Raw genomic sequence first — 25,889 nt, 5'->3', positions numbered from 1 at the left:
CTCAGTTGCGTGAGCGTCACACTGAAGATCTGAAGGTCCCTGGTTCAAAGACGGAGAGCTCGAATGAGCTCTGATTAATCCCGGGTCTCGGCAGTAATTTTTGCTTATCTTTCGGGTTCTAATTTTTTTAAAATTTTCCTTCAAAAATCATCCCCAAAGGAAATCGCTACAAGCGAAAATAGCCTGAGATAACTCTCTATCAATGGCTTCCTCTCTTTTCAAACGCATTGGACGGACAGCCGTCTTCTTTAGCCCAGTCTGATTAACCTGGCCATTAACGCTCATTCCGCTCCCTGTCATCTTGCCGAGATAGCTCAGTTGAGAGAGCGTCACACTGGAGATCTGAAGGTCCCTGGTTCAAAGACGGAGGGCTGAAATGAGCTCTGATTAATCCCGGGTCTCGGCAGTAATTTTTGCTTATCTTTCGGGTTGTAAATTTTTTAAACTTTTCCTTCAAAATCATCCCAAAGGAATCGCCACCAAGCGCAAATAGCCTGAGGAACTCTCTATCAATGGCTTCCTCTTTTCAAACGCATTGGACGGACAGCCTCTTCTTTAGCCCAGTCTGATTAACCTCGCCCCTCATATCCGCTCCCTGTCATCTTGCCGAGATAGCTCAGTTGAGAGAGCGTCACACTGAAGATCTGAAGGTCCCTGGTTTCAAAGACGGAGGGCTCGAATGAGCTCTGATTAATCCCGGGTCTCGGCAGTAGTAATTTTGCTTATCTTTCGGGTTGTAAATTTTTTAAATTTTCCTTCAAAATCATCCCAAAGGAAATCGCCACAAGCGCAAAATAGTCTGAGAATTCTCTATCAATGGCTTTCCTCTTTTCAACGCATCGGACGGACAGCCTCCTCTTATCCCAGTGTGAGTAACATGACCCTCATTAACGCTACTTGTCATCTTGCCGAGATAGCTCAGTTGGGAGAGCGTCAGACTGAAGATCTGAAGGTCCCTGGTTCAAACACGGAGGGCTCGAATGAGCTCTGATTGATCCCGGGTCTCGGCAGTAATTTTTGCTTATCTTTCGGGTTCTAAATTTTTTAAAATTTTCCTTCAAAATCATCCCAAGGAAATCGCCACAAGCGCAAATAGCCTGAGAACTCTCGATCAATGGCTTCCTCTTTTCAACGCATTGGACGGACAGCCTCTTCTTTAGCCCATCTGATTAACCTTAGCCCTCATTTTCCGCTCCTTGTCATCTTGCCGAGATAGCTCAGTTGGGAGAGCGTCACACTGAAGATCTGAAGGTCCCTGTTCAAAGACGGAGGGCTCGAATGAGCTCTAATTAATCCCGGGTCTCGGCAGTAATTTTTGCTGATCTTTCGGGTTCTAAATTTTTTAAAATTTTCCTTCAAAATCACCCCAAAGGAAATCGCCACAAGCGCAAATAGCCTGAGAACTCTCTATCAATGGCTTCCTCTTTTCAAACGCATTGGACGGACAGCCTCTTCTTTAGCCCAGTCTGATTAACCTGGCCCTCATTTCCGTTCCCTGTCATTTTGCCGAGATAGCTCAGTTGGGAGAGCGTCAAACTGAAGATCTGAAGGTCCCTGGTTCAAGGACGGAGAGCTCGAATGACCTCTGATTAATCCCGGGTCTCGGCAGTAATTTTCGCTCACCTTTTGGCTTCTTAAGTTTCTCAAATTTTTCTTCAAATTTATCCCAAAGTAACTCCCCACAAGCACAAAAAGCCTGAGAACTCTCTATCAATGGCTTCCTCTTTTCCAACGCATTGGACGGACGGCCTCTTCTTTAGCCCAGTGTGATTAACATAGCCCTCATTTCCGCTCCTTGTCATCTTTGCCGAGATAGCTCAGTTGGGAGAGCGTCAGACTGAAGATCTGAAGGTCCCTGGTTAAAGACGGAGGGCTCGAATGAGCTCTGATTAATCCCGGGTCTCGGCAGTAATTTTTGCTTATCTTTCGGGTTCTAAATTTTTTAAAATTTTCCTTCAAAATCATCCCAAAGGAAATCGCCACAAGCGCAAATAGCCTGAGAACTCTCTATCAATGGCTTCCTCTTTTCAAACGCATTGGACGGACAGCCTCTTCTTTAGCCCAGTCTGATCAACCTAGCCCTTATTTCCGCTGCTTGTCATCTTGCCGAGATAGCTCAGTTGCGTGAGCGTCACACTGAAGATCTGAAGGTCCCTGGTTCAAAGACGGAGAGCTCGAATGAGCTCTGATTAATCCCGGGTATCGGCAGTAATTTTTGCTTATCTTTCGGGTTCTAATTTTTTTAAAATTTTCCTTCAAAATCATCCCAAAGGAAATCGCTACAAGCGAAAATAGCCTGAGAACTCTCTATCAATGGCTTCCTCTTTTCAAACGCATTGGACGGACAGCGTCTTCTTTAGCCCAGTCTGATTAACCTGGCCCTCATTTCCGCTCCCTGTCATCTTGCCGAGATACCTCAGTTGAGAGAGCGTCACACTGAAGATCTGAAGGTCCCTGGTTCAAAGACGGAGGGCTCGAATGAGCTCTGATTAATCCCGGGTCTCGGCAGTAATTTTTGTTTATCTTTGGGGTTCTAAATTTTTTAAAAATTTCCTTCAAAATCATCCCAAAGGAAATCGCCACAAGCGCAAATAGCCTGAGAACTCTCTATCAATGGCTTCCTTTTTTCAAACGCATTGGACGGACAGCCTCTTCTTTAGCCCAGTCTGATTAACCTGGCCCTCATTTCCGCTCCCTGTCATCTTGCCGAGATACCTCAGTTGAGAGAGCGTCACACTGAAGATCTGAAGGTCCCTGGTTTAAAGACGGAGGGCTCGAATGAGCTCTGATTAATCCCGGGTCTCGGCAATAATTTTTGCTTATCTTTCGGGTTGTAAATTTTTTAAACTTTTCCTTCAAAATCATCCCAAAGGAAATCGCCACAAGCGCAAATAGTCTGAGAATTCTCTATCAATGGCTTCCTCTTTTCCAACGCATCGGACGGACAGCCTCCTCTTTATCCCAGTGTCAGTAACATGACCCTCATTAACGCTACTTGTCATCTTTGCCGAGATAGCTCAGTTGGGAGAGCGTCAGACTGAAGATCTGAAGGTCCCTGAAAGACGGAGGGCTCGAATGAGCTCTGATTGATCCCGGGTTTCGGAAGTAATTTTTGTTCATCTTTCGGGTTCTAAATTTTTTAAAATTTTCCTTCAAAATCATCCCAAAGGAAATCGCCACAAGCGCAAATACCCTGAGAACTCTCTATCAATGGCTTCCTCTTTTCAAACGCATTGGACGGACAGCCTCTTCTTTAGCCCAGTCTGATTAACTTAGCCCTCATTTCCGCTCCTTGTCATCTTGCCGAGATAGCTCAGTTGGGAGAGGGTCACACTCAAGATTTGAAGGTCCCTGGTTCAAAGACGGAGGGCTCGAATGAGCTCTGTTTAATCCCGGGTCTCGGCAGTAATTTTTGTTTATCTTTCGGGTTCTAAATTTTTTAAAATTTTCCTTCAAAATCATCCCAAAGGAAATCGCCACAAGCGCAAATAGCCTGAGAACTCTCTATCAATGGCTTCCTCTTTTCAAACGCATTGGACGGACAGCCTCTTCTTTAGCCCAGTCTGATTAACCTGGCCCTCATTTCCGCTCCCTGTCATCTTGCCGAGATACCTCAGTTGAGAGAGCGTCACACTGAAGATCTGAAGGTCCCTGGTTCAAAGACGGAGGGCGGAAATGAGCTGTGATTAATCCCGGGTCTCGGCAGTAATTTTCGCTCAGCTTTTGGCTTCTTAAGTTTCTAAAATTTTTCTTCAAATTTATCCCAAAGTAACTCGCCACAAGCGCAAATAGCCTGAGAACTCTCTATCAATGGCTTCCTCTTTTCCAACGCATTGGACGGACAGCCTCTTCTTTAGCCCAGTCTGATTAACCTGGCCCTCATTTCCGTTCCCTGTCATCTTTGCCGAGATAGCTCAAGTGAGAGAGCGTCAGACTGAAGATCTGAAGGTCCCTGGTTCAAAGACGGAGGGCTCGAATGAGCTCTGATTAATCCCGGGGTCTCGGCAGTAATCTTTGGTTATCTTTCGGGTTCTAAATTTTTTAAAATTTTCCTACAAAATCATCCCAAAGGAAAATCGCCACAAGCGCAATAGTCTGAGAATTCTCTATCAATGCCTTCCTCTTTTTCAACGCTCGGACGGGACAGCCTCCTCTTTATCCCAGTGTCAGTAACATGACCCTCATTAACGCTACTTGTCATCTTCCCGAGATAGCTCAGTTGGGAGAGCGTCAGACTGAAGATCTGAAGGTCCCTGGTTCAAAGACGGAGGGCTCGAATGAGCTCTAATTATTCCCGGGTCTCAGCAGTAGTTTAAAGACGGAGGGCTTCGGGTTCTAAATTTTTTAAAATTTTCCTTCAAAATCACCCCAAAGGAAATCGCCACAAGCGCAAATAGCCTGAAAACTCTCTATCAATGGCTTCCTCTTTTCAAACGCATTGGACTGACAGGCTCTTCTTTAGCCCAGTCTGATTAACCTAGCCCTTATTTCCGCTGCTTGTCATCTTGCCGAGATAGCTCAGTTGCGTGAGCGTCACACTGAAGATCTGAAGGTCCCTGGTTCAAAGACGGAGAGCTCGAATGAGCTCTGATTAATCCCGGGTATCGGCAGTAATTTTTGCTTATCTTTCGGGTTCTAATTTTTTTAAAATTTTCCTTCAAAATCATCCCAAAGGAAATCGCTACAAGCGAAAATAGCCTGAGAACTCTCTATCAATGGCTTCCTCTTTTCAAACGCATTGGACGGACAGCGTCTTCTTTAGCCCAGTCTGATTAACCTGGCCCTCATTTCCGCTCCCTGTCATCTTGCCGAGATAGCTCAGTTGAGAGAGCGTCACACTGGAGATCTGAAGGTCCCTGGTTCAAAGACGGAGGGCTGAAATGAGCTCTGATTAATCCCTGGTCTCGGCAGTAATTTCTGATCATCTTTTGGCTTCTTAAGTTTCCAAGATTTTTCTTCAAAATCATCCCAAAGGAAATCGTCACAATCGCAAATAGCCTGAGAACTCTCTATCAATGGCTTCCTCTTTTGAAACGCATTGGACGGACAGCCTCTTCTTTAGCCCAGTCTGTTTAACCTGGCCCTCATCTCCGTTCCCTGTCCTTTTGCCGAGATAGCTCACTTGGGAGAGCGTCAAACGGAAGATCTGAAGGTCCCTGGTTCAAAGACGGAGGGCTCGAATGAGCTCTGATTAATCCCGGGTCTCGGCAATAATTTTTGCTCATTCCTCATCTTTCGGTATTTAAGTTTTTTAAAGTTTTCTTCAAAATTATCCCAAAGGAAATCGCCACAAGCGCAAATACATTGCTTCCTCTTTTCCAACGCATTGGACGGGTAGCCTCCTCTTTAGCCCAGTGTGAGTAACATGACCCTCATTAACGCTCCTTGTCATCTCTACTTGTCATCTTGCCGAGATAGCTCAGTTGGGAGAGAGCGTCAGACTGAAGATATGAAGGTCCCTGGTTAAATACGGAGGGCTCGAATGAGCTCTGATTAATCCCGGGTCTCGGCAGTAATTTTTGCTTATCTTTCGGGTTCTAAATTTTTTAAAATTTTCTTTCAAAATCATCCCAAAGGAAATCGCCACAAGCGCAAATACCCTGAGAACTCTCGATCAATGGCTTCCTCTTTTCAAAGGCATTGGATGGACAGCATCTTCTTTAGCCCAATCTGATTAACTTAGCCCTCATTTCCGCTCCTTGTCATCTTGCCGAGATAGCTCAGTTGGGAGAGGGTCACACTCAAGATCTGAAGGTCCCTGGTTCAAAGACGGAGGGCCCGAATGAGCTCTGATTAATCCCGGGTCTCGGCAGTAATTTTTGCTTATCTTTTGGGTTCTAATTTTATTAAAATTTTCCTTCAAAATTATCCCAAAGGAAATCGCCACAAGCGCAAATAGCCTGAGAACTCTCTATCAATGGCTTCCTTTTTTCAAACGCATTGGACGGACAGCCTCTTCTTTAGCCCAGTCTGATTAACCTGGCCCTCATTTCCGCTCCTTGTCATCTTGCCGAGATAGCTCAAGTGAGAGAGCGTCACACTGAAGATCTGAAGGTCCCTGGTTCAAAGACGGAGGGCTGAAATGAGCTCTGATTAATCCCTGGTCTCGGCAGTAATTTCTGCTCATCTTTTGGCTTCTTAAGTTTCCAAAATTTTTCTTCAAATTTATCCCAAAGTAACTCGCCACAAGCGCAAATAGCCTGAGAACTCTCTATCAATGGCTTCCTTACTTCCAACGCATTGGACGGACAGCCTCTTCTTTAGCCCAGTGTGATTAACCTAGCCCTCATTTCCACTCCTTGTCATCTTTGCCGAGATAGCTCAGTTGGGAGAGCGTCAGACTGAAGATCTGAAGGTCCCTGGTCAAACACGGAGGGCTCGATGAGCTCTGATTAATCCCGGGTCTCGGCAGTAATTTTTGCTTATCTTTCGGGTTCTAAATTTTTTTAAAACTTTTCCTTCAAAATCATCCCAAAGGAAATCGCCACAAGCGCAAATAGCCTGAGAACTCTCTATCAATGGCTTCCTCTTTCCAAACGCATTGGACGGACAGCCTCTTCTTTAGCCCAGTGTGATTAACCTAGCCCTCATTTCCGCTCCTTGTCATCTTGTCGAGATAGCTCAGTTGGGAGAGCGTCAGACTGAAGATCTGAAGGTCCCTGGTTCAAAGACGGAGGGCTCGAATGAGCTCTGATTAAATCCCGGTCTCGGCAGTAATTTTTGCTTATCTTTCGTTCTAAAAATTTTTTAAATTTTCCTTCAAAATCATCCCAAAGGAAATCGCCACAAGCGCAAATAGCCTGAGAACTCTCTATCAATGGCTTCCTCTTTTCAAACGCATTGGACGGACAGCCTCTTCTTTAGCCCAGTGTGATTAACCTAGCCCTCATTTCCGCTCCTTGTCATCTTGCCGAGATAGCTCAGTTCGGAGAGCGTCAGACTGAAGGATCTGAAGGTCCCTGGTTCAAAGACGGAAGGCTCGAATGAGCTCTGATTAATCCCGGGTCTCGGCAGTAATTTTTGCTTATCTTTCGGGTTCTTAATTTTTTAAAATTTCCTTCAAAATCATCCCAAAGGAAATCGCCACAAAGCGCAAATAGCCTGAGAACTCTCTATCAATGGCTTCCTCTTTTCCAACGCATCGGACGGACAGCCTCTTCTTTAGCCCAGTCTGATTAACCTGGCCCTCATTTCCGCTCCCTGTCATCTTGCCGAGATAGCTCAGTTGAGAGAGCGTCAGACTGAAGATCTGAAGGTCCCTGGTTCAAAGACGGAGGGCTCGAATGAGCTCTGATTAATCCCGGGTCTCGGCAGTAATTTTTTACTTATCTTTCGGGTTCTAAATTTTTTAAAATTTCCCTTCAAAATCATCCCAAAGGAAATCGCCACAAGCGCAAATAGCCTGAGAACTCTCTATCAATGGCTTCCTCTTTTCAAACGCATTGGACGGACAGCCTCTTCTTTAGCCCAGTCTGATTAACCTCGCCCTCATTTCCGCTCCTTGTCATCTTGCCGAGATAGCTCAGTTTGAGAGAGCGTCACACTGAAGATCTGAAGGTCCCTGGTTCAAAGACGGAGGGCTCGAATGAGCTCTGATTAATCCCGGGTCTCGGCAGTAATTTTTGCTCATCTTTTCGGCTTTTAAATTTTCTCAAACTTTTTCCTTCAAAATTATATCCAAAGTAATTCGCCACAAGCGCAAATAGCCTGAGAACTCTCTATCAAGTGGCTTCCTCTTTTCCAACGCATTGGACGGACAGCCTCTTCTTTAGCCCAGTGTGATTAACCATAGCCCTCATTTCCGCTCCTTGTCATCTTGCCGAGATAGCTCAGTTTGGGAGAGCGTCAGACTGAAGATCTGAAGGTCCCTGGTTCAAAGACGGAGGGCTCGAATGAGCTCTGATTAATCCCCGGTCTCGGCAGTAATTTTTGCTTATCTTTCGGGTTCTAAATTTTTTAAAATTTTTCCTTCAAAATCATCCCAAAGGAAATCGCCACAAGCGCAAATAGCCTGAGAGAACTCTCTATCAATGGCTTCCTCTTTTCAAACGCATTGGACGGACAGCCTTCTCTTTAGCCCAGTCTGATTAACTTAGCCCTCATTTCCGCTCCTTGTCATCTTGCCGAGATAGCTCAGTTGGGAGAGCGTCAGACTGAAGATCTGAAGGTCCCTGGTTCAAAGACGGAGGGCTCGAATGAGCTCTGATTAATCCCGGGTCTCGGCAGTAATTTTTGCTTATCTTTCGGGTTCTAAATTTTTTTAAATTTTTCCCTTCAAAATCATCCCCAAGGAAATCGCCACAAGCGCAAATAGCCTGAGAACTCTCTATCAATGGCTTCCTCTTTTCAAACGCATTGGACGGACAGCCTCTTCTTTAGCCCAGTCTGATTAACCTGGCCCTCATTTCCGCTCCTTGTCATCTTGCCGAGATAGCTCAGTTGAGAGAGCGTCACACTGAAGATCTGAAGGTCCCTGGTTCAAAGACGGAGGGCTGAAATGAGCTCTGATTAATCCCTGGTCTCGGCAGTAATTTCTTTTCATCTTTTGGCTTCTTAAGTTTCTCAAAATTTTTCTTCAAATTTATCCCAAAGTAAATCGCCACAAGCGCAAAAGCCTGAGAACTCTCTATCAATGGCTTCCTCTTTTCCAACGCATTGGACGGACAGCCTCTTCTTTAGCCCAGTGTGATTAACCTGACCCTCACGCCCTCCTTGTCATCTTGCCCGATATAGCTCAGTTGGGAGAGCGGTCAGACTGAAGATCCTGAAGGCCCTGTAAAGACGGAGGGCTCGAATGACCTCTGATTAATCCCGGGTCTCGCAGTAATTTTTGGTCATCTTTCGGGTTCAAATTTTTTCAAATTTTCTTTAAAATCATCCCAAAGGAAATCGCCACAAGCGCAAATAGCCTGAGAAATCTCTATCAATCGCTCCTCTTTTCAACGCATTGGACGACAGCCGGACTTGAGCCTGAAGATCTGAAGGTCCCTGGTTCACGGAAGGCTTGAATGAGCTCTGATTAATCCCGGGTTCGGCAATAAATTTTTGCTCATCTTTTGGACTTCTTAAAGTTTTCAAATTTCCTTCAAAATTTATCCCAAGGAACTCGCCACAAGCGCAAATAGCCTGAGAACTCTCTATCAATGGCTTCCTCTTTTCAAACGAAATTGGACAGGACAGCCTCTTCTTTAGCCCAGTGTGATTAACCTAGCCCCTCATTTCCGCTCCTTGTCATCTTGCCGAGATAGCTCAGATTTGGGAGAGCGTCAGACTGAAGATCTGAGGTCCCTGGTTCAAAAAGACGGAGGGCTCCGAATGAGCTCTGATTAATCCCGGGTCTCGGCAGTAATTTTTGCTCATCTTTTGGCTTCTTAATTTTTTCAAATTTTCCTTCAAATTTATCCCAAAGTAACTCGCCACAAGCGCAAATAGCCTGAGAACTCTCTATCAATGGCTTCTTCCTCTTGGACGGACAGCCTGAAGATCTGAAACGCATCTAAGACGGAAGGACAGCCTCTGATTAATCCCGGGTTTGCAATATTCATCTTTGCCTTCTTAAGTTTTTTTTCAATTTTTCCTCCTTATCAAAGTCTTCCACCGAGATAGCTGAGAACTCTCTATCAATCGACCGAGACGTCACAACCCCCTGAAGATCTGAATGACCCTGGTTCATTAACGGCGCTCGAATGTCATCTTGCCGAGATCAGCTGAATTTTGGGAAGCGTTAGACTGAGAATCTGAAGGTTTCCTGGTTCAATCACGAGGGCTCGAATGATTTGATTAATCCCGGTACTTTTTTGGGTTCCTTCGACTTTTTTAAATTTTCCTTTCCAAAATTATCTCAAAGTAAAATCGCCACAAGCGCAAATAACCTGAGAACTCTCTATCAATGGCTTCCTCTTTTCCAACGCATTGGACGGACAGCCTCCTCTTTAGCTTTAGTGTCAGTAACATTGCCCTCATTAACCGCTACTTGTCATCTTGCCGAGATAGCTCAGTTGGGAGAGCGTCAGACTGAAGATCTGAAGGTCCCCTGGTTCAAAGACGGAGGGCTCGAATGAGCTCTGATTAATCCCGGGTCTCGCAGTAAGTTTTGCTTATCTTTCGGTTCTAAATTTTTTAAAATTTCCTTTCAAAATCATCCCAAAGGAAATCGCCACAAGCGCAAATAGCCTGAGAACTCTCTATCAATGGCTTCCTCTTTTCAAACGCATTGGACGGACAGCCTCTTCTTTAGCCCAGTCTGATTAACTGGCCCTCATTTCCGCTCCTTGTCATCTTGCCGAGATAGCTCAGTTGAGAGAGCGTCACACTGAAGATCTGAAGGTCCCGGATTCAAAGACGGAGGGCTGAAATGAGCTCTGATTAATCCCTGGTCTCGGCAGTAATTTCTGCTTATCTTTTGGCTTTTTAGGTTTTCAAAATTTTTCTTCAAATTTATCCCAAAGTAATTCGCCACAAGCGCAAACAGCCTGAGAACTCTCTATCAATGGCTTCCTTTTCCAACGCATTGACGGACAGCCTCTTCTTTAGCCAGTGTGATTAACCTAGCCCTCATTTCCGCTCCTTGTCATCTTGCCGAGATAGCTCAGTTGGGAGAGCGTCAGACTGAAGATCTGAAGGTCCCTGGTTCAAAGACGGAGGGCTCGAATGAGCTCTGATTAATCCCGGGTCTCGGCAGTAATTTTTGCTTATCTTTCGGGTTCTAAATTTTTTAAAATTTTCCTTCAAAATCATCCCAAAGGAAATCGCCACAAGCGCAAATAGCCTGAGAATTCTCTATCATGGCTTCCTCTTTTTCAACGCATCGGACGGACAGCCTCTTCTTTAGCCCAGTGTGATTAACTTAGCCCTCATTTCCCTTCCTTGTCATCTTGCCGAGATAGCTCAGTTTGGGAGAGCGTCAGACTAAGATCTGAAGGTCCCTGGTTCAAAGACGGAGGGCTGAATGAGCTCTGATTAATCCCGGGTATCGGCAGTAATTTTTGTTATCTTTCGGCTTCTAAAGTTTTTAAATTTCCTTCAAATCATCCCAAAGTGAAATCGCCACAAGCGCAAATAGCCTGAGAACTCTCTATCAATGGCTTCCTCTTTTCCAACGCATTGGACGACAGCCTGAAGATCTGAAGGTCCTTATGGCTCTAAGACGAAGCTGAATGAGCTCTGATTAATCCCGGGTCCTCGGCAATAATTTTTGCTCATCTTTCCGCCTTCTTAACGTTTTTTCAAATTTTCCCTTCAAATTTCCAAAGTAATCGCCACAAGCGCAAATAGCCTGAGAACTCTCTATCAATGGTTTCCCTCTTTTCAACGCATTGGACGGACAGCCTCCTCTTTAAGAGTCTCCAGTAATGGCCCTCATTAACGCTCCTTGTCATCTTGCCGAGATAGCTCAGTTGGGAGAGCGTCAGACTGAAGATCTGAAGGTTCCGATTCAAAGACGGAGGGCTCGAAATGAGCTCTGATTAAATTCCCTGTCCCGGGTAATTTTTGCTTATCTTTCGGGCTTCTTAAATTTTTCAAATTTTCCTTTCAAATTTATCCCAAAGTAACTCGCCACAAGCGCAAATAGCCTGAGAACTCTCTATCAATGGCTTCCTCTCTTTCCAACGCATTGGACGGACAGCCTCTTCTTAGCCCAGTGTGATTACACATTGCCCTCATTTCCGCTCCTTGTCATCTTGCCGAGATAGCTCAGTTGGGAGAGCGTCAGACTGAAGATCTGAAGGTCCCTGGTTCAAAGACGGAGGGCTCGAATGAGCTCTGATTAATCCCGGGTCTCGGCAGTAATTTTTGCTTATCTTTCGGGTTCTAAATTTTTTTAAAATTTCCTTTCAAAATCATCCCAAAGGAAATCGCCACAAGCGCAAATAGCCTGAGAACTCTCTATCAATGGCTTCCTCTTTTCAAACGCATTGGACGGACAGCTCTTCTTTAGCCCAGTCTGATTAACCTAGCCCTCATTTCCGCTCCTTGTCATCTTGCCGAGATAGCTCAGTTGGGAGAGCGTCAGACTGAAGATCTGAAGGTCCCTGGTTCAAAGACGGAGGGCTCGAATGAAGCTCTGATTAATCCCGGGTCTCGCAGTTATTTTTTGTTATCTTTTGGGTTCTTAAATTTTTCAAATTTTTCTTTCAAAATCATCCCAAAGGAAATCGCCACAAGCGCAAATAGCCTGAGAACTCTCTATCAATGGCTTTCCTCTTTTCAAACGCATTGGGACGGACAGCCTCTTCTTTAGCCCAGTGCCTGATTAACCTGGCCCTCATTTCCGCTCCTTGTCATCTTGCCGAGATAGCTCAGTTGGGAGAGCGTCACACTGAAGATCTGAAGGTCCTGGTTCAAAGACGGAGGGCTGAAATGAGCTCTGATTAATCCCGGGTCTCGGCAGTAATTTCTGCTTATCTTTTGGCTTTTTAAAGTTTCTCAAATTTTTCTTCAAATTTATCCCAAAGTAATCGCCACAAGCGCAAATAGCCTGAGAACTCTCTATCAATGGCTTCCTTCTTTTCCAACGCATTGGACGGACAGCCTCTTCTTTAGCCCAGTGTGATTAACGTAGCCCTCATTTCCGCTCCTTGTCATCTTGCCGAGATAGCTCAGTTGGGAGAGCGTCAGACTGAAGATCTGAAGGTCCCTGGTTCAAAGACGGAGGGCTCGAATGAGCTCTGATTAATCCCGGGTCTCGGCAGTAATTTTTGCTTATCTTTCGGGTTCTAATTTTTTAAAATTTTCCTTCAAAATCATCCCAAAGGAAATCGCCACAAGCGCAAATAGTCTGAGAACTCTCTATCAATCGCTTCCTCTTTTCAACGCATCGGACGGACAGCCTCCTCTTTAGCCCAGTGTCAGTAACATGACCCTCATTAACGCTACTTGTCATCTTGCCGAGATAGCTCAGTTGGGAGAGCGTCAGATTGAAGATCTGAAGGTCCCTGGTTCAAAGACGGAGGGCTCGAATGAGCTCTGATTAATTCCGGGTCTCGGCAGTAATTTTTGTTCATCTTTCGGCTTCTTAAGTTTTTTCAAATTTTCCTTTAAATTTATCCCAAAGTAACTCGCCACAAGCGCAAATAGCCTAAGAACTCTGTATCAATGGCTTCCTCTTTTCCATCGCATTGGACGCCTCTTCTTTAGCCCAGTCTGACGGACCTAGCCATTCTGAAGATCCTTGTCCCATCTTGCCTCGATAGCTCTTGGAGAGCGTCAACTCCGGGATCTAAGGTCCGTAATTCAAAGACGGAGGGCTCGAATGAGCTCTGATTAATCCCGGGTTCTCGGCAATAATTTTTGCTCATCTTTCGGGTTCTTAAGTTTTTCAAATTTTCCTTAAAATTATCCCAAAGGAAAATCGCCACAAGCGCAAATAGCCTGAGAACTCTCTATCAATGGCTTCCTCATTTCAAACGCATGGACGGACAGCCTCTCTTTAGCCCAGTCTGATTAACTAGCCCTCATTTCCGCTCCCTGTCATCTTGCCGAGATAGCTCAGTTGGGAGAGCGTCAGACTGAAGATCTGAAGGTCCCTGGTTCAAAGACGGAGGGCTCGAAATGAGCTCTGATTAATCCCGGGTCTCGGCAGTAATTTTCTGCTTATCTTTTGGGTTCTAAGTTTCTCAAATTTTTCCTTCAATTTTATCCCAAAGTAATTCGCCACAAGCGCAAATAGCCTGAGAACTCTCTATCAATGGCTTCCTCTTTTCCAACGCATTGGACGGACAGCCTCTTCTTTAGCCCAGTGTGATTAACGTAGCCCTCATTTCCGCTCCTTGTCATCTTGCCGAGATAGCTCAGTTGGGAGAGCGTCAGACTGAAGATCTGAAGGTCCCTGTTCAAAGACGGAGGGCTCGAATGAGCTCTGATTAATCCCGGGTCTCGGCAGTAATTTTTGGTTCATCTTTCGGGTTCTAAAGTTTTTTAAAATTTTCCTTCAAAATCATCCCAAGGAAATCGCCACAAGCGCAAATAGTCTGAGAATTCTCTATCAATCGCTTCCTCTTTTCAACGCATCGGACGGACAGTCCCTCCTCTTTAGCCCAGTGTCAGGTAACATGACCCTCATTAACGCTACTTGTCATCTTGCCGAGATAGCTCAGTTGGGAGAGCGTCAGACTGAAGATCTGAAGGTCCCTGGTTCAAAGACGGAGGGCTTGAATGAGCTCTGATTAATCCCGGGTCTCGGCAGTAATTTTTGTTCATCTTTTGGCTTCTTAAGTTTTTCAAATTTTCCTTTAAATTTATCCCAAAGTGACTCGCCACAAAGCGCAAATAGCCTAAGAACTCTGTATCAAAATGGCTTCCCTCTTTTCCATCGCATTGGACATCTTGGATACGGACAGCCTGAAGATCTGAAGGTCCCTGGTTCTAAAGACGGAAGGCTTTGAATGAGCTCTGATTAATCCCGGGTCTCGGCAATAATTTTTGCTCATCTTTCGACTTCTTTAAGTTTTTTTCAAATTTTCTTTAAATTTATCCCAAAGTAAACTCGCCACAAGCGCAATAGCCTGAGAACTCTCTATCAATCGTTTCCTCTTTTTCAAACGCATGGGACGGACAACCTCCTCTTTAGCCCAGTGTCAGTAACCTGACCCTCATTAACGCGACTTGTCATCTTGCCGAGATAGCTCAGTTGGGAGAGCGTTCAGACTGAAGATCTGAAGGTCCCTGGTTCAATCACGGAGGGCTCGAATGAGCTCTACTTAATCCCGGTGGCAGTATTTTTGCTCATCCTTCGACTTTCTTAAGTTTTTAAAATTTTCCTTTAAAATTATCCCAAAGTAACTCGCCACAAGCGCAAATAACCTGAGAACTCTCTATCAATGGCTTTCTCTTTCCCAACGCATTGGGACAACAGCCTCTTCTTTAGCTTAGTGTGATTGACATTGCCCTCATTAAAGCTACTTGTCATCTTGCCGAGATAGCTCAGTTGGGAGAGCGTCAGACTGAGATCTGAGGTCCCTGGTTTCAAAGACGGAGGGCTCGAATGAGCTCTGATTATCCCGGGTCTCGGCAGTAATGTTTTGTTCCATCTTTCGGCTTCTTAATTTTTTAAAATTTCCTTTAAATTCATCCCAAGTGACTCGCCACAAGCGCAAATAGCCTGGAACTCTCTATCAATGTGGCTTCCTCTTTTCAAACGCATTGGACGGACAGCCTAAAGATCTGAAGGTCCCTGGTTCAACTTGACGGAAGACTTGAATGAGCTCTGATTAATCCCGGGTCTCAGCAATAATTTTTGCTCATCTTTCGACTTCTTAAGTTTTTCAATTTTCCTTTAAATTTATCCCAAAGTAACTCGCCACAAGCGCAAATAACCTGAGAACTCTCTATCAATGGCTTCCTCTTTTCCAACGCATTGGACGGACAGCCTCTTCTTTAGCCCAGTCCTGTGATTAACCTTGCCCTTATTCCGATCCCTGTCATTTTGCCGAGATACCTTAAGTGATAGAGCGTCACACTGAAGATCTAAGGTCCCTGGTTAAAGACGGAGGGCTCGAATGAGCTCTAATTAATCCCGGGTCTCGGCAGTAATTTTTGCTTATCTTTCGGGTTCTAAATTTTTTAAAATTTTCCTTTAAAATCATCCCAAAGGAAATCGCCACAAGCGCAAATAGCCTGAGAACTCTCTATCAATGGCTTCCTCTTTTCAAACGCATTGGACGGACAGCCTCTTCTTTAGCCCAGTCTGATTAACCTGGCCCTCATTTCCGTTCCCTGTCATTTTGCCGAGATAGCTCAGTTGGGAGAGCGTCAAACTGAAGATCTGAAGGTCCCTGGTTCAAGGACGGAGAGCTCGAATGACCTCTGATTAATCCCGGGTCTCGGCAGTAATTTTCGCTCACCTTTTGGCTTCTTAAGTTTCTCAAATTTTTCTTCAAATTTATCCCAAAGTAACTCCCCACAAGCACAAAAAGCCTGAGAACTCTCTATCAATGGCTTCCTCTTTTCCAACGCATTGGACGGACAGCCTCTTCTTTAGCCCAGTGTGATTAACATAGCCCTCATTTCCGCTCCTTGTCATCTCCCGATATAGCTCAGTTGGGAGAGCGGTCAGACTGAAGATCCTGAAGGCCCTGTAAAGACGGAGGGCTCGAATGACCTCTGATTAATCCCGGGTCTCGCAGTAATTTTTGGTCATCTTTCGGGTTCAAATTTTTTCAAATTTTCTTTAAAATCATCCCAAAGGAAATCGCCACAAGCGCAAATAGCCTGAGAAATCTCTATCAATCGCTCCTCTTTTCAACGCATTGGACGACAGCCGGACTTGAGCCTGAAGATCTGAAGGTCCCTGGTTCACGGAAGGCTTGAATGAGCTCTGATTAATCCCGGGTTCGGCAATAAATTTTTGCTCATCTTTTGGACTTCTTAAAGTTTTCAAATTTCCTTCAAAATTTATCCCAAGGAACTCGCCACAAGCGCAAATAGCCTGAGAACTCTCTATCAATGGCTTCCTCTTTTCAAACGAAATTGGACAGGACAGCCTCTTCTTTAGCCCAGTGTGATTAACCTAGCCCCTCATTTCCGCTCCTTGTCATCTTGCCGAGATAGCTCAGATTTGGGAGAGCGTCAGACTGAAGATCTGAGGTCCCTGGTTCAAAAAGACGGAGGGCTCCGAATGAGCTCTGATTAATCCCGGGTCTCGGCAGTAATTTTTGCTCATCTTTTGGCTTCTTAATTTTTTCAAATTTTCCTTCAAATTTATCCCAAAGTAACTCGCCACAAGCGCAAATAGCCTGAAAAGACGGAGGGCTCGAATGAGCTCTGATTAATCCCGGGTCTCGGCAGTAATTTTTGCTTATCTTTCGGGTTCTAAATTTTTTAAAATTTTCCTTCAAAATCATCCCAAAGGAAATCGCCACAAGCGCAAATAGCCTGAGAACTCTCTATCAATGGCTTCCTCTTTTCAAACGCATTGGACGGACAGCCTCTTCTTTAGCCCAGTCTGATCAACCTAGCCCTTATTTCCGCTGCTTGTCATCTTGCCGAGATAGCTCAGTTGCGTGAGCGTCACACTGAAGATCTGAAGGTCCCTGGTTCAAAGACGGAGAGCTCGAATGAGCTCTGATTAATCCCGGGTATCGGCAGTAATTTTTGCTTATCTTTCGGGTTCTAATTTTTTTAAAATTTTCCTTCAAAATCATCCCAAAGGAAATCGCTACAAGCGAAAATAGCCTGAGAACTCTCTATCAATGGCTTCCTCTTTTCAAACGCATTGGACGGACAGCCTCTTCTTTAGCCCAGTCTGATTACCCTGGCTCTCATTTCCGCTCCCTGTCATCTTGCCGAGATAGCTCCGTTGAGAGAGCGTCACACTGAAGATCTGAAGGTCCCTGGTTCAAAGACGGAGGGCGGAAATGAGCTCTGATTAATCCCGGGTCTCGGCAGTAATTTTTGCTTATCTTTCGGGTTCTAAATTTTTTAAAATTTTCCTTCAAAATCATCCCAAAGGAAATCGCCACAAGCGCAAATAGCCTGAGAACTCTCTATCAATGGCTTCCTTTTTTCAAACGCATTGGACGGACAGCCTCTTCTTTAGCCCAGTCTGATTAACCTGGCCCTCATTTCCGCTCCCTGTCATCTTGCCGAGATACCTCAGTTGAGAGAGCGTCACACTGAAGATCTGAAGGTCCCTGGTTTAAAGACGGAGGGCTCGAATGAGCTCTGATTAATCCCGGGTCTCGGCAATAATTTTTGCTTATCTTTCGGGTTGTAAATTTTTTAAACTTTTCCTTCAAAATTATCCCAAAGGAAATCGCCACAAGCGCAAATACATTGCTTCCTCTTTTCCAACGCATTGGACGGGTAGCCTCCTCTTTAGCCCAGTGTGAGTAACATGACCCTCATTAACGCTACTTGTCATCTTTGCCGAGATAGCTCAGTTGGGAGAGCGTCAGACTGAAGATCTGAAGGTCCCTGAAAGACGGAGGGCTCGAATGAGCTCTGATTGATCCCGGGTTTCGGAAGTAATTTTTGTTCATCTTTCGGGTTCTAAATTTTTAATAATTTTACTTCAAAATCATCCCAAAGGAAATCGCCACAAGCGCAAATACCCTGAGAACTCTCGATCAATGGCTTCCTCTTTTCAAAGGCATTGGATGGACAGCATCTTCTTTAGCCCAATCTGATTAACTTAGCCCTCATTTCCGCTCCTTGTCATCTTGCCGAGATAGCTCAGTTGGGAGAGGGTCACACTCAAGATCTGAAGGTCCCTGGTTCAAAGACGGAGGGCTCGAATGAGCTCTGATTAATCCGGGTCTCGGCAGTAATTTTTGCTTATCTTTCGGGTTCTAAATTTTTTAAAATTTTCCTTCAAAATCACCCCAAAGGAAATCGCCACAAGCGCAAATAGCCTGAGAACTCTCTATCAATGGCTTCCTCTTTTCAAACGCATTGGACGGACAGCCTCTTCTTTAGCCCAGTCTGATTAACCTGGCCCTCATTTCCGCTCCCTGTCATCTTGCCGAGATACCTCAGTTGAGAGAGCGTCACACTGAAAATCTGAAGGTCCCTGGTTCAAAGACGGAGGGCGGAAATGAGCTGTGATTAATCCCGGGTCTCGGCAGTAATTTTCGCTCAGCTTTTGGCTTCTTAAGTTTCTAAAATTTTTCTTCAAATTTATCCCAAAGTAACTCGCCACAAGCGCAAATAGCCTGAGAACTCTCTATCAATGGCTTCCTCTTTTCAAACGCATTGGACGGACAGCCTCTTCTTTAGCCCAGTCTGATTAACCTGGCCCTCATTTCCGTTCCCTGTCATTTTGCCGAGATAGCTCAGTTGGGAGAGCGTCAAACTGAAGATCTGAAGGTCCCTGGTTCAAGGACGGAGAGCTCGAATGACCTCTGATTAATCCCGGGTCTCGGCAGTAATCTTTGGTTATCTTTCGGGTTCTAAATTTTTAAAATTTTCCTACAAAATCATCCCAAAGGAAATCGCCACAAGCGCAAATAGTCTGAGAATTCTCTATCAATGCCTTCCTCTTTTCCAACGCATCGGACGGACAGCCTCCTCTTTATCCCAGTGTCAGTAACATGACCCTCATTAACGCTACTTGTCATCTTTCCCGAGATAGCTCAGTTGGGAGAGCGTCAGACTGAAGATCTGAAGGTCCCTGGTAAAGACGGAGGGCTCGAATGAGCTCTAATTAATCCCGGGTCTCAGCAGTAGTTTTTACTTATCTTTGGGGTTCTAAATTTTTTAAAATTTTCCTTCAAAATCATCCCAAAGGAAATCGCCACAAGCGCAAATAGCCTGAGAACTCTCTATCAATGGCTTCCTCTTTTCAAACGCATTGGACGGACAGCCTCTTCTTTAGCCCAGTCTGATTAACCTAGCCCTTATTTCCGCTGCTTGTCATCTTGCCGAGATAGCTCAGTTGCGTGAGCGTCACACTGAAGATCTGAAGGTCCCTGGTTCAAAGACGGAGAGCTCGAATGAGCTCTGATTAATCCCGGGTATCGGCAGTAATTTTTGCTTATCTTTCGGGTTCTAATTTTTTTAAAATTTTCCTTCAAAATCATCCCAAAGGAAATCGCTACAAGCGAAAATAGCCTGAGAACTCTCTATCAATGGCTTCCTCTTTTCAAACGCATTGGACGGACAGCGTCTTCTTTAGCCCAGTCTGATTAACCTGGCCCTCATTTCCGCTCCCTGTCATCTTGCCGAGATAGCTCAGTTGAGAGAGCGTCACACTGGAGATCTGAAGGTCCCTGGTTCAAAGACGGAGGGCTGAAATGAGCTCTGATTAATCCCTGGTCTCGGCAGTAATTTCTGATCATCTTTTGGCTTCTTAAGTTTCCAAGATTTTTCTTCAAAATCATCCCAAAGGAAATCGTCACAATCGCAAATAGCCTGAGAACTCTCTATCAATGGCTTCCTCTTTTGAAACGCATTGGACGGACAGCCTCTTCTTTAGCCCAGTCTGATTAACCTCGCCCTCATATCCGCTCCCTGTCATCTTGCCGAGATAGCTCAGTTGAGAGAGCGTCACACTGAAGATCTGAAGGTCCCTGGTTCAAAGACGGAGGGCTCGAATAAGCTCTGATTAATCCCGGGTCTCGGCAGTAATTTTTGCTTATCTTTCGGGTTGTAAATTTTTTAAACTTTTCCTTCAAAATCATCCCAAAGGAAATCGCCACAAGCGCAAATAGTCTGAGAATTCTCTATCAATGGCTTCCTCTTTTCCAACGCATCGGACGGACAGCCTCCTCTTTATCCCAGTGTCAGTAACATGACCCTCATTAACGCTACTTGTTATCTTTGCCGAGATAGCTCAGTTGGGAGAGAGCGTCAGACTGAAGATATGAAGGTCCCTGGTTAAATACGGAGGGCTCGAATGAGCTCTGATTAATCCCGGGTCTCGGCAGTAATTTTTGCTTATCTTTCGGGTTCTAAATTTTTAAAATTTTCTTTCAAAATCATCCCAAAGGAAATCGCCACAAGCGCAAATACCCTGAGAACTCTCGATCAATGGCTTCCTCTTTTCAAAGGCATTGGATGGACAGCATCTTCTTTAGCCCAATCTGATTAACTTAGCCCTCATTTCCGCTCCTTGTCATCTTGCCGAGATAGCTCAGTTGGGAGAGGGTCACACTCAAGATCTGAAGGTCCCTGGTTCAAAGACGGAGGGCTCGAATGAGCTCTGATTAATCCCGGGTCTCGGCAGTAATTTTTGCTTATCTTTTGGGTTCTAATTTTTTTAAATTTTCCTTCAAAATTATCCCAAAGGAAATTGACACAAGCGCAAATAGCCTGAGAACTCTCTATCAATGGCTTCCTTTTTTCAAACGCATTGGACGGACAGCCTCTTCTTTAGCCCAGTCTGATTAACCTGGCCCTCATTTCCGCTCCTTGTCATCTTGCCGAGATAGCTCAAGTGAGAGAGCGTCACACTGAAGATCTGAAGGTCCCTGGTTCAAAGACGGAGGGCTGAAATGAGCTCTGATTAATCCCTGGTCTCGGCAGTAATTTCTGCTCATCTTTTGGCTTCTTAAGTTTCCAAAATTTTTCTTCAAATTTATCCCAAAGTAACTCGCCACAAGCGCAAATAGCCTGAGAACTCTCTATCAATGGCTTCCTTACTTCCAACGCATTGGACGGACAGCCTCTTCTTTAGCCCAGTGTGATTAACCTAGCCCTCATTTCCACTCCTTGTCATCTTTGCCCGAGATAGCTCAGTTGGGAGAGCGTCAGACTGAAGATCTGGTTCAAAGACGGAGGGCTCGAATGAGCTCTGATTAATCCCGGTCTCGGCAGTAATTTTTTGCTTATCTTTCGGGTTCTAAATTTTTTAAACTTTTCCTTCAAATCATCCCAAAGGGAAATCGCCACAAGCGCAAATAGCCTGAGAACTCTCTATCAATGGCTTTCCTCTTTTTAAACGCATTGGACAGACAGCCTCTTCTTTAGCCCAGTGTGATTAACCTAGCCCTCATTTCCGCTCCTTGTCATCTTGTCGAGATAGCTCAGTTGGGAGAGCGTCAGACTGAAGATCTGAAGGTCCCTGGTTCAAAGACGGAGGGCTCGAATGAGCTCTGATTAATCCCGGATCTCGGCAGTAATTTTTGCTTATCTTTCGGGTTCTAAATTTTTTAAACTTTTCCTTCAAAATCATCCCAAAGGAAATCGCCACAAGCGCAAATAGCCTGAGAACTCTCTATCAATGGCTTCCTCTTTTCAAACGCATTGGAGAGACAGCCTCTTCTTTAGCCCAGTGTGATTAACCTAGCCCTCATTTCCGCTCCTTGTCATCTTGCCGAGATAGCTCAGTTCGGAGAGCGTCAGACTGAAGATCTGAAGGTCCCTGGTTCAAAGACGGAAGGCTCGAATGAGCTCTGATTAATCCCGGGTCTCGGCAGTAATTTTTGCTTATCTTTCGGTTCTAAATTTTTTAAAAATTTCCTTCAAAATCATCCCAAAGGAAATCGCCACAGCGCAAATAGTCCTGAGAATTCTCTATCATGCCTTCCTCTTTTCCAACGCATCGGACGGACAGCCCTCCTCTTTATCCCAGTGTCAGTAACATGACCCTCATTAACGCTACTTGTCATCTTCCGAGATAGCTCAGTTGGGAGAGCGTCAGACTGAAGATCTGAAGGTCCCTGGTTCAAAGACGGAGGGCTCGAATGAGCTCTAATTTAATCCCGGGTCTCGGGCAGTAGTTTTTACTTATCTTTCGGGTTCTAAATTTTTTTTTAAAATTTCCCTTCAAAATCATCCCAAAGGAAATCGCCAACAAGCGCAAATAGCCTGAGAACTCTCTATCAATGGCTTCCTCTTTTCAAACGCATTGGACGGACAGCCTCTTCTTTAGCCCAGTCTGATTAACCTGGCCCTTATTTCCGCTCCTTGTCCATCTTGCCGAGATAGCTCAGTTGAGAGAGCGTCACACTGAAGATCTGAAGGTCCCGGATTCAAAGACGGAGGGCTGAAATGAGCTCTGATTAATCCCTGGTCTCGGCAGTAATTTCTGCTCATCTTTTGGCTTTTTAGGTTTCTCAAATTTTTTCTTCAAATTTATCCCAAAGTAATTCGCCACAAGCGCCAACAGCCTGAGAACTCTCTATCAATGGCTTCCTTATTTCCAACGCATTGGACGGACAGCCTCTTCTTTAGCCCAGTGTGATTAACCTAGCCCTCATTTCCGCTCCTTGTCATCTTGCCGAGATAGCTCAGTTCGGAGCAGCGTCAGACTGAAGATCTGAAGGTCCCTGGTTCAAAGACGGAAGGCTCGAATGAGCTCTGATTAATCCGGGTCTCGGCAGTAATTTTTGCTTATCTTTCGGGTTCTAAATTTTTAAAAATTTCCTTCAAAATCATCCCAAAGGAAATCGCCACAAGCGCAAATAGTCTGAGAATTCTCTATCAATGCCTTCCTCTTTTCCAACGCATCGGACGGACAGCCTCCTCTTTATCCCAGTGTCAGTAACATGACCCTCATTAACGCTACTTGTCATCTTCCCGAGATAGCTCAGTTGGGAGAGCGTCAGACTGAAGATCTGAAGGTCCCTGGTTAAAGACGGAGGGCTCGAATGAGCTCTAATTAATCCCGGGTCTCGGCAGTAGTTTTTACTTATCTTTGGGGTTCTAAATTTTTTAAAATTTTCCTTCAAAATCATCCCAAAGGAAATCGCCACAAGCGCAAATAGCCTGAGAACTCTCTATCAATGGCTTCCTCTTTTCAAACGCATTGGACGGACAGCCTCTTCTTTAGCCCAGTCTGATTAACCTGGCCCTTATTTCCGCTCCTTGTCATCTTGCCGAGATAGCTCAGTTGAGAGAGCGTCACACTGAAGATCTGAAGGTCCCGGATTCAAAGACGGAGGGCTGAAATGAGCTCTGATTAATCCCTGGTCTCGGCAGTAATTTCTGCTCATCTTTTGGCTTTTTAGGTTTCTCAAATTTTTCTTCAAATTTATCCCAAAGTAATTCGCCACAAGCGCCAACAGCCTGAGAACTCTCTATCAATGGCTTCCTTATTTCCAACGCATTGGACGGACAGCCTCTTCTTTAGCCCAGTGTGATTAACCTAGCCCTCATTTCCGCTCCTTGTCATCTTTGCCGAGATAGCTCAGTTCGGAGCAGCGTCAGACTGAAGATCTGAAGGTCCCTGGTTCAAAGACGGAAGGCTCGAATGAGCTCTGATTAATCCGGGTCTCGGCAGTAATTTTTGCTTATCTTTCGGGTTCTAAATTTTTAAAAATTTCCTTCAAAATCATCCCAAAGGAAATCGCCACAAGCGCAAATAGTCTGAGAATTCTCTATCAATGCCTTCCTCTTTTCCAACGCATCGGACGGACAGCCTCCTCTTTATCCCAGTGTCAGTAACATGACCCTCATTAACGCTACTTGTCATCTTCCCGAGATAGCTCAGTTGGGAGAGCGTCAGACTGAAGATCTGAAGGTCCCTGGTTAAAGACGGAGGGCTCGAATGAGCTCTAATTAATCCCGGGTCGCGGCAGTAGTTTTTACTTATCTTTCGGGTTCTAAATTTTTTAAAATTTTCCTTCAAAATCACCCCAAAGGAAATCGCCACAAGCGCAAATAGCCTGAGAACTCTCTATCAATGGCTTCCTCTTTTCAAACGCATTGGACGGACAGCCTCTTCTTTAGCCCAGTCTGATCAACCTGGCCCTTATTTCCGCTCCTTGTCATCTTGCCGAGATAGCTCAGTTGAGAGAGCGTCACACTGAAGATCTGAAGGTCCCGGATTCAAAGACGGAGGGCTGAAATGAGCTCTGATTAATCCCTGGTCTCGGCAGTAATTTCTGCTCATCTTTTGGCTTTTTAGGTTTCTCAAATTTTTCTTCAAATTTATCCCAAAGTAATTCGCCACAAGCGCCAACAGCCTGAGAACTCTCTATCAATGGCTTCCTTATTTCCAACGCATTGGACGGACAGCCTCTTCTTTAGCCCAGTGTGATTAACCTAGCCCTCATTCCCGCTCCTTGTCATCTTTGCCGAGATAGCTCAGTTGGGAGAGCGTCAGACTGAAGATCTGAAGGTCCCATGTTCAAAGACGGAGGGCTCGAATGACCTCTGATTAATCCCCGGGTCTCGGCAGTAATTTTTTGGTTATCTTTCGGGTTCTAAATTTTTTAAAATTTTCCTTCAAAATCATCCCAAAGAGAAATCGCCACAAGCGCAAATAGTCTGAGAATTCCTATCAATCGCTTCCTCTTTTCAAACGCATCGGACGGACAGCCTCTTCCCTTCTAGAAGACTTGTGAAGCTCTGATTAACGGCAATAATTTTTGCTCATCCCTCGTAATTTCAAATTTTCGCTCCTTGTCCCACAGCACTCGCCACAAGCGAGAACTCTCCTATCAGCTTCCTTATTTCCAACGTTGGACGGAGCCTACTTCTTTAGCCCAGTGTGATTATCACCTAGCCCTCATTCCCCGCTCCTTGACTGTGCCGAGATAGCTCCATTTGGGGAGAGCGTCAGACGGAAGATCTGAAGGTCCCTGGTATAAAGACGGAGGGCTCGAATGAGCTCTGATTAATCCCGGGTCTCGGCAGTAATTTTTGTTCATCTTTCGGCTTCTTAAGGTTTTCAAATTTTCCTTTAAATTTATCCCAAAGTAACTCGCCACAAGCGCAAATAGCCTGAGAACTCTCTATCAATGGCTTCCTCTTTTCCAACGCATTGGACGGACAGCCTGAAGATCTGAAGGTCCCTGGTCAAAGACGGAAGACTCGAATGAGCTCTGATTAATCCCGGGTCTCGGCAATAATTTTTGCTCATCTTTCGACTTCTTAAGTTTTTCAAATTTTCCTTTAAATTTATCCCAAAGTAACTCGCCACAAGCGCAAATAACCTGAGAACTCTCTATCAATGGCTTCCTCTTTTTCAACGCATGGGACGGACAACCCCCTCTTTAGCTTAGTGTCAGTAATATGACCCTCATTAACGCGACTTGTCATCTTGCCGAGATAGCTCAGTTGGGAGAGCGTTAGACTGAAGATCTGAAGGTTCCTGGTTCAATCACGGAGGGCTCGAATGAGCTCTGATTAATCCCGGGTAATTTTTGCTTATCCTTCGACTTCTTAAGTTTTTCAAATTTTCCTTTAAATTTATCTCAAAGTAACTCGCCACAAGCGCAAATAACCTGAGAACTCTCTATCAATGGCTTCCTCTTTCCAAACGCATTGGACAAACAGCCTCTTCTTTAGCTCAGTGTGATTAACATTGCCCTCCTTAAAGATACTTGTCATCTTTGCCGAGATAGCTCAGTTGGGAGAGCGTCAGACTGAAGATCTGAAGGTCCCTGGTTCAAACACGGAAGGCTCGAATGAGCTCTGATTAATCCCGGGTCTCTGGGGCGCAGTAATTTTTGGTTATCTTTCGGGTTCTAAATTTTTTAAAATTTTCTTTTCAAAATCATCCCAAA

At 45.0% G+C, this 25,889-nt stretch overlaps 31 non-coding genes across 31 annotated transcripts; all 31 read left to right on the top strand.

Moving 5' to 3' along the window:
• Positions 1-907: 907 nt before the first annotated feature.
• On the top strand, positions 908-1,010 carry Trnaf-gaa (transfer RNA phenylalanine (anticodon GAA)). The gene has a single exon. It is a non-coding gene; the product is annotated as a tRNA-Phe (tRNA).
• A 495-nt stretch (positions 1,011-1,505) lies between these two features.
• Trnaf-gaa (transfer RNA phenylalanine (anticodon GAA)) lies at positions 1,506-1,608 on the top strand. Its single transcript has one exon. It is a non-coding gene; the product is annotated as a tRNA-Phe (tRNA).
• Positions 1,609-1,806: 198 nt separating this feature from the next.
• On the top strand, positions 1,807-1,908 carry Trnaf-gaa (transfer RNA phenylalanine (anticodon GAA)). The gene has a single exon. It is a non-coding gene; the product is annotated as a tRNA-Phe (tRNA).
• A 3,500-nt stretch (positions 1,909-5,408) lies between these two features.
• On the top strand, positions 5,409-5,512 carry Trnaf-gaa (transfer RNA phenylalanine (anticodon GAA)). The gene has a single exon. It is a non-coding gene; the product is annotated as a tRNA-Phe (tRNA).
• Positions 5,513-6,310: 798 nt separating this feature from the next.
• Positions 6,311-6,411, top strand: Trnaf-gaa (transfer RNA phenylalanine (anticodon GAA)). The gene has a single exon. It is a non-coding gene; the product is annotated as a tRNA-Phe (tRNA).
• Positions 6,412-6,610: 199 nt separating this feature from the next.
• Trnaf-gaa (transfer RNA phenylalanine (anticodon GAA)) lies at positions 6,611-6,713 on the top strand. The gene has a single exon. It is a non-coding gene; the product is annotated as a tRNA-Phe (tRNA).
• A 196-nt stretch (positions 6,714-6,909) lies between these two features.
• Trnaf-gaa (transfer RNA phenylalanine (anticodon GAA)) lies at positions 6,910-7,013 on the top strand. Its single transcript has one exon. It is a non-coding gene; the product is annotated as a tRNA-Phe (tRNA).
• Positions 7,014-7,210: 197 nt separating this feature from the next.
• Positions 7,211-7,313, top strand: Trnaf-gaa (transfer RNA phenylalanine (anticodon GAA)). The gene has a single exon. It is a non-coding gene; the product is annotated as a tRNA-Phe (tRNA).
• A 505-nt stretch (positions 7,314-7,818) lies between these two features.
• Positions 7,819-7,922, top strand: Trnaf-gaa (transfer RNA phenylalanine (anticodon GAA)). The gene has a single exon. It is a non-coding gene; the product is annotated as a tRNA-Phe (tRNA).
• Positions 7,923-8,122: 200 nt separating this feature from the next.
• Trnaf-gaa (transfer RNA phenylalanine (anticodon GAA)) lies at positions 8,123-8,225 on the top strand. The gene has a single exon. It is a non-coding gene; the product is annotated as a tRNA-Phe (tRNA).
• A 1,013-nt stretch (positions 8,226-9,238) lies between these two features.
• On the top strand, positions 9,239-9,345 carry Trnaf-gaa (transfer RNA phenylalanine (anticodon GAA)). Its single transcript has one exon. It is a non-coding gene; the product is annotated as a tRNA-Phe (tRNA).
• Positions 9,346-10,577: 1,232 nt separating this feature from the next.
• Positions 10,578-10,680, top strand: Trnaf-gaa (transfer RNA phenylalanine (anticodon GAA)). Its single transcript has one exon. It is a non-coding gene; the product is annotated as a tRNA-Phe (tRNA).
• A 1,003-nt stretch (positions 10,681-11,683) lies between these two features.
• On the top strand, positions 11,684-11,786 carry Trnaf-gaa (transfer RNA phenylalanine (anticodon GAA)). Its single transcript has one exon. It is a non-coding gene; the product is annotated as a tRNA-Phe (tRNA).
• A 502-nt stretch (positions 11,787-12,288) lies between these two features.
• Positions 12,289-12,390, top strand: Trnaf-gaa (transfer RNA phenylalanine (anticodon GAA)). Its single transcript has one exon. It is a non-coding gene; the product is annotated as a tRNA-Phe (tRNA).
• Positions 12,391-12,588: 198 nt separating this feature from the next.
• On the top strand, positions 12,589-12,691 carry Trnaf-gaa (transfer RNA phenylalanine (anticodon GAA)). The gene has a single exon. It is a non-coding gene; the product is annotated as a tRNA-Phe (tRNA).
• A 195-nt stretch (positions 12,692-12,886) lies between these two features.
• Trnaf-gaa (transfer RNA phenylalanine (anticodon GAA)) lies at positions 12,887-12,989 on the top strand. The gene has a single exon. It is a non-coding gene; the product is annotated as a tRNA-Phe (tRNA).
• Positions 12,990-13,477: 488 nt separating this feature from the next.
• Positions 13,478-13,581, top strand: Trnaf-gaa (transfer RNA phenylalanine (anticodon GAA)). Its single transcript has one exon. It is a non-coding gene; the product is annotated as a tRNA-Phe (tRNA).
• Positions 13,582-13,779: 198 nt separating this feature from the next.
• Positions 13,780-13,881, top strand: Trnaf-gaa (transfer RNA phenylalanine (anticodon GAA)). The gene has a single exon. It is a non-coding gene; the product is annotated as a tRNA-Phe (tRNA).
• A 200-nt stretch (positions 13,882-14,081) lies between these two features.
• On the top strand, positions 14,082-14,184 carry Trnaf-gaa (transfer RNA phenylalanine (anticodon GAA)). Its single transcript has one exon. It is a non-coding gene; the product is annotated as a tRNA-Phe (tRNA).
• Positions 14,185-15,724: 1,540 nt separating this feature from the next.
• Positions 15,725-15,827, top strand: Trnaf-gaa (transfer RNA phenylalanine (anticodon GAA)). The gene has a single exon. It is a non-coding gene; the product is annotated as a tRNA-Phe (tRNA).
• A 711-nt stretch (positions 15,828-16,538) lies between these two features.
• On the top strand, positions 16,539-16,645 carry Trnaf-gaa (transfer RNA phenylalanine (anticodon GAA)). The gene has a single exon. It is a non-coding gene; the product is annotated as a tRNA-Phe (tRNA).
• Positions 16,646-18,759: 2,114 nt separating this feature from the next.
• Positions 18,760-18,862, top strand: Trnaf-gaa (transfer RNA phenylalanine (anticodon GAA)). Its single transcript has one exon. It is a non-coding gene; the product is annotated as a tRNA-Phe (tRNA).
• Positions 18,863-19,957: 1,095 nt separating this feature from the next.
• Trnaf-gaa (transfer RNA phenylalanine (anticodon GAA)) lies at positions 19,958-20,060 on the top strand. Its single transcript has one exon. It is a non-coding gene; the product is annotated as a tRNA-Phe (tRNA).
• A 198-nt stretch (positions 20,061-20,258) lies between these two features.
• Trnaf-gaa (transfer RNA phenylalanine (anticodon GAA)) lies at positions 20,259-20,362 on the top strand. The gene has a single exon. It is a non-coding gene; the product is annotated as a tRNA-Phe (tRNA).
• Positions 20,363-21,450: 1,088 nt separating this feature from the next.
• Positions 21,451-21,553, top strand: Trnaf-gaa (transfer RNA phenylalanine (anticodon GAA)). The gene has a single exon. It is a non-coding gene; the product is annotated as a tRNA-Phe (tRNA).
• A 197-nt stretch (positions 21,554-21,750) lies between these two features.
• Trnaf-gaa (transfer RNA phenylalanine (anticodon GAA)) lies at positions 21,751-21,853 on the top strand. Its single transcript has one exon. It is a non-coding gene; the product is annotated as a tRNA-Phe (tRNA).
• A 195-nt stretch (positions 21,854-22,048) lies between these two features.
• Positions 22,049-22,154, top strand: Trnaf-gaa (transfer RNA phenylalanine (anticodon GAA)). Its single transcript has one exon. It is a non-coding gene; the product is annotated as a tRNA-Phe (tRNA).
• Positions 22,155-22,656: 502 nt separating this feature from the next.
• Trnaf-gaa (transfer RNA phenylalanine (anticodon GAA)) lies at positions 22,657-22,759 on the top strand. Its single transcript has one exon. It is a non-coding gene; the product is annotated as a tRNA-Phe (tRNA).
• Positions 22,760-22,955: 196 nt separating this feature from the next.
• Positions 22,956-23,057, top strand: Trnaf-gaa (transfer RNA phenylalanine (anticodon GAA)). The gene has a single exon. It is a non-coding gene; the product is annotated as a tRNA-Phe (tRNA).
• Positions 23,058-23,555: 498 nt separating this feature from the next.
• Positions 23,556-23,658, top strand: Trnaf-gaa (transfer RNA phenylalanine (anticodon GAA)). Its single transcript has one exon. It is a non-coding gene; the product is annotated as a tRNA-Phe (tRNA).
• A 2,059-nt stretch (positions 23,659-25,717) lies between these two features.
• Trnaf-gaa (transfer RNA phenylalanine (anticodon GAA)) lies at positions 25,718-25,823 on the top strand. Its single transcript has one exon. It is a non-coding gene; the product is annotated as a tRNA-Phe (tRNA).
• Positions 25,824-25,889: the final 66 nt, after the last annotated feature.

Source organism: Montipora capricornis, chromosome 4 (genome assembly GCF_036669925.1).
Source record: "Montipora capricornis isolate CH-2021 chromosome 4, ASM3666992v2, whole genome shotgun sequence".
Classification (NCBI taxonomy): domain Eukaryota; kingdom Metazoa; phylum Cnidaria; class Anthozoa; order Scleractinia; family Acroporidae; genus Montipora; species Montipora capricornis.
This window is presented reverse-complemented; position numbering and strand designations above follow the sequence as displayed.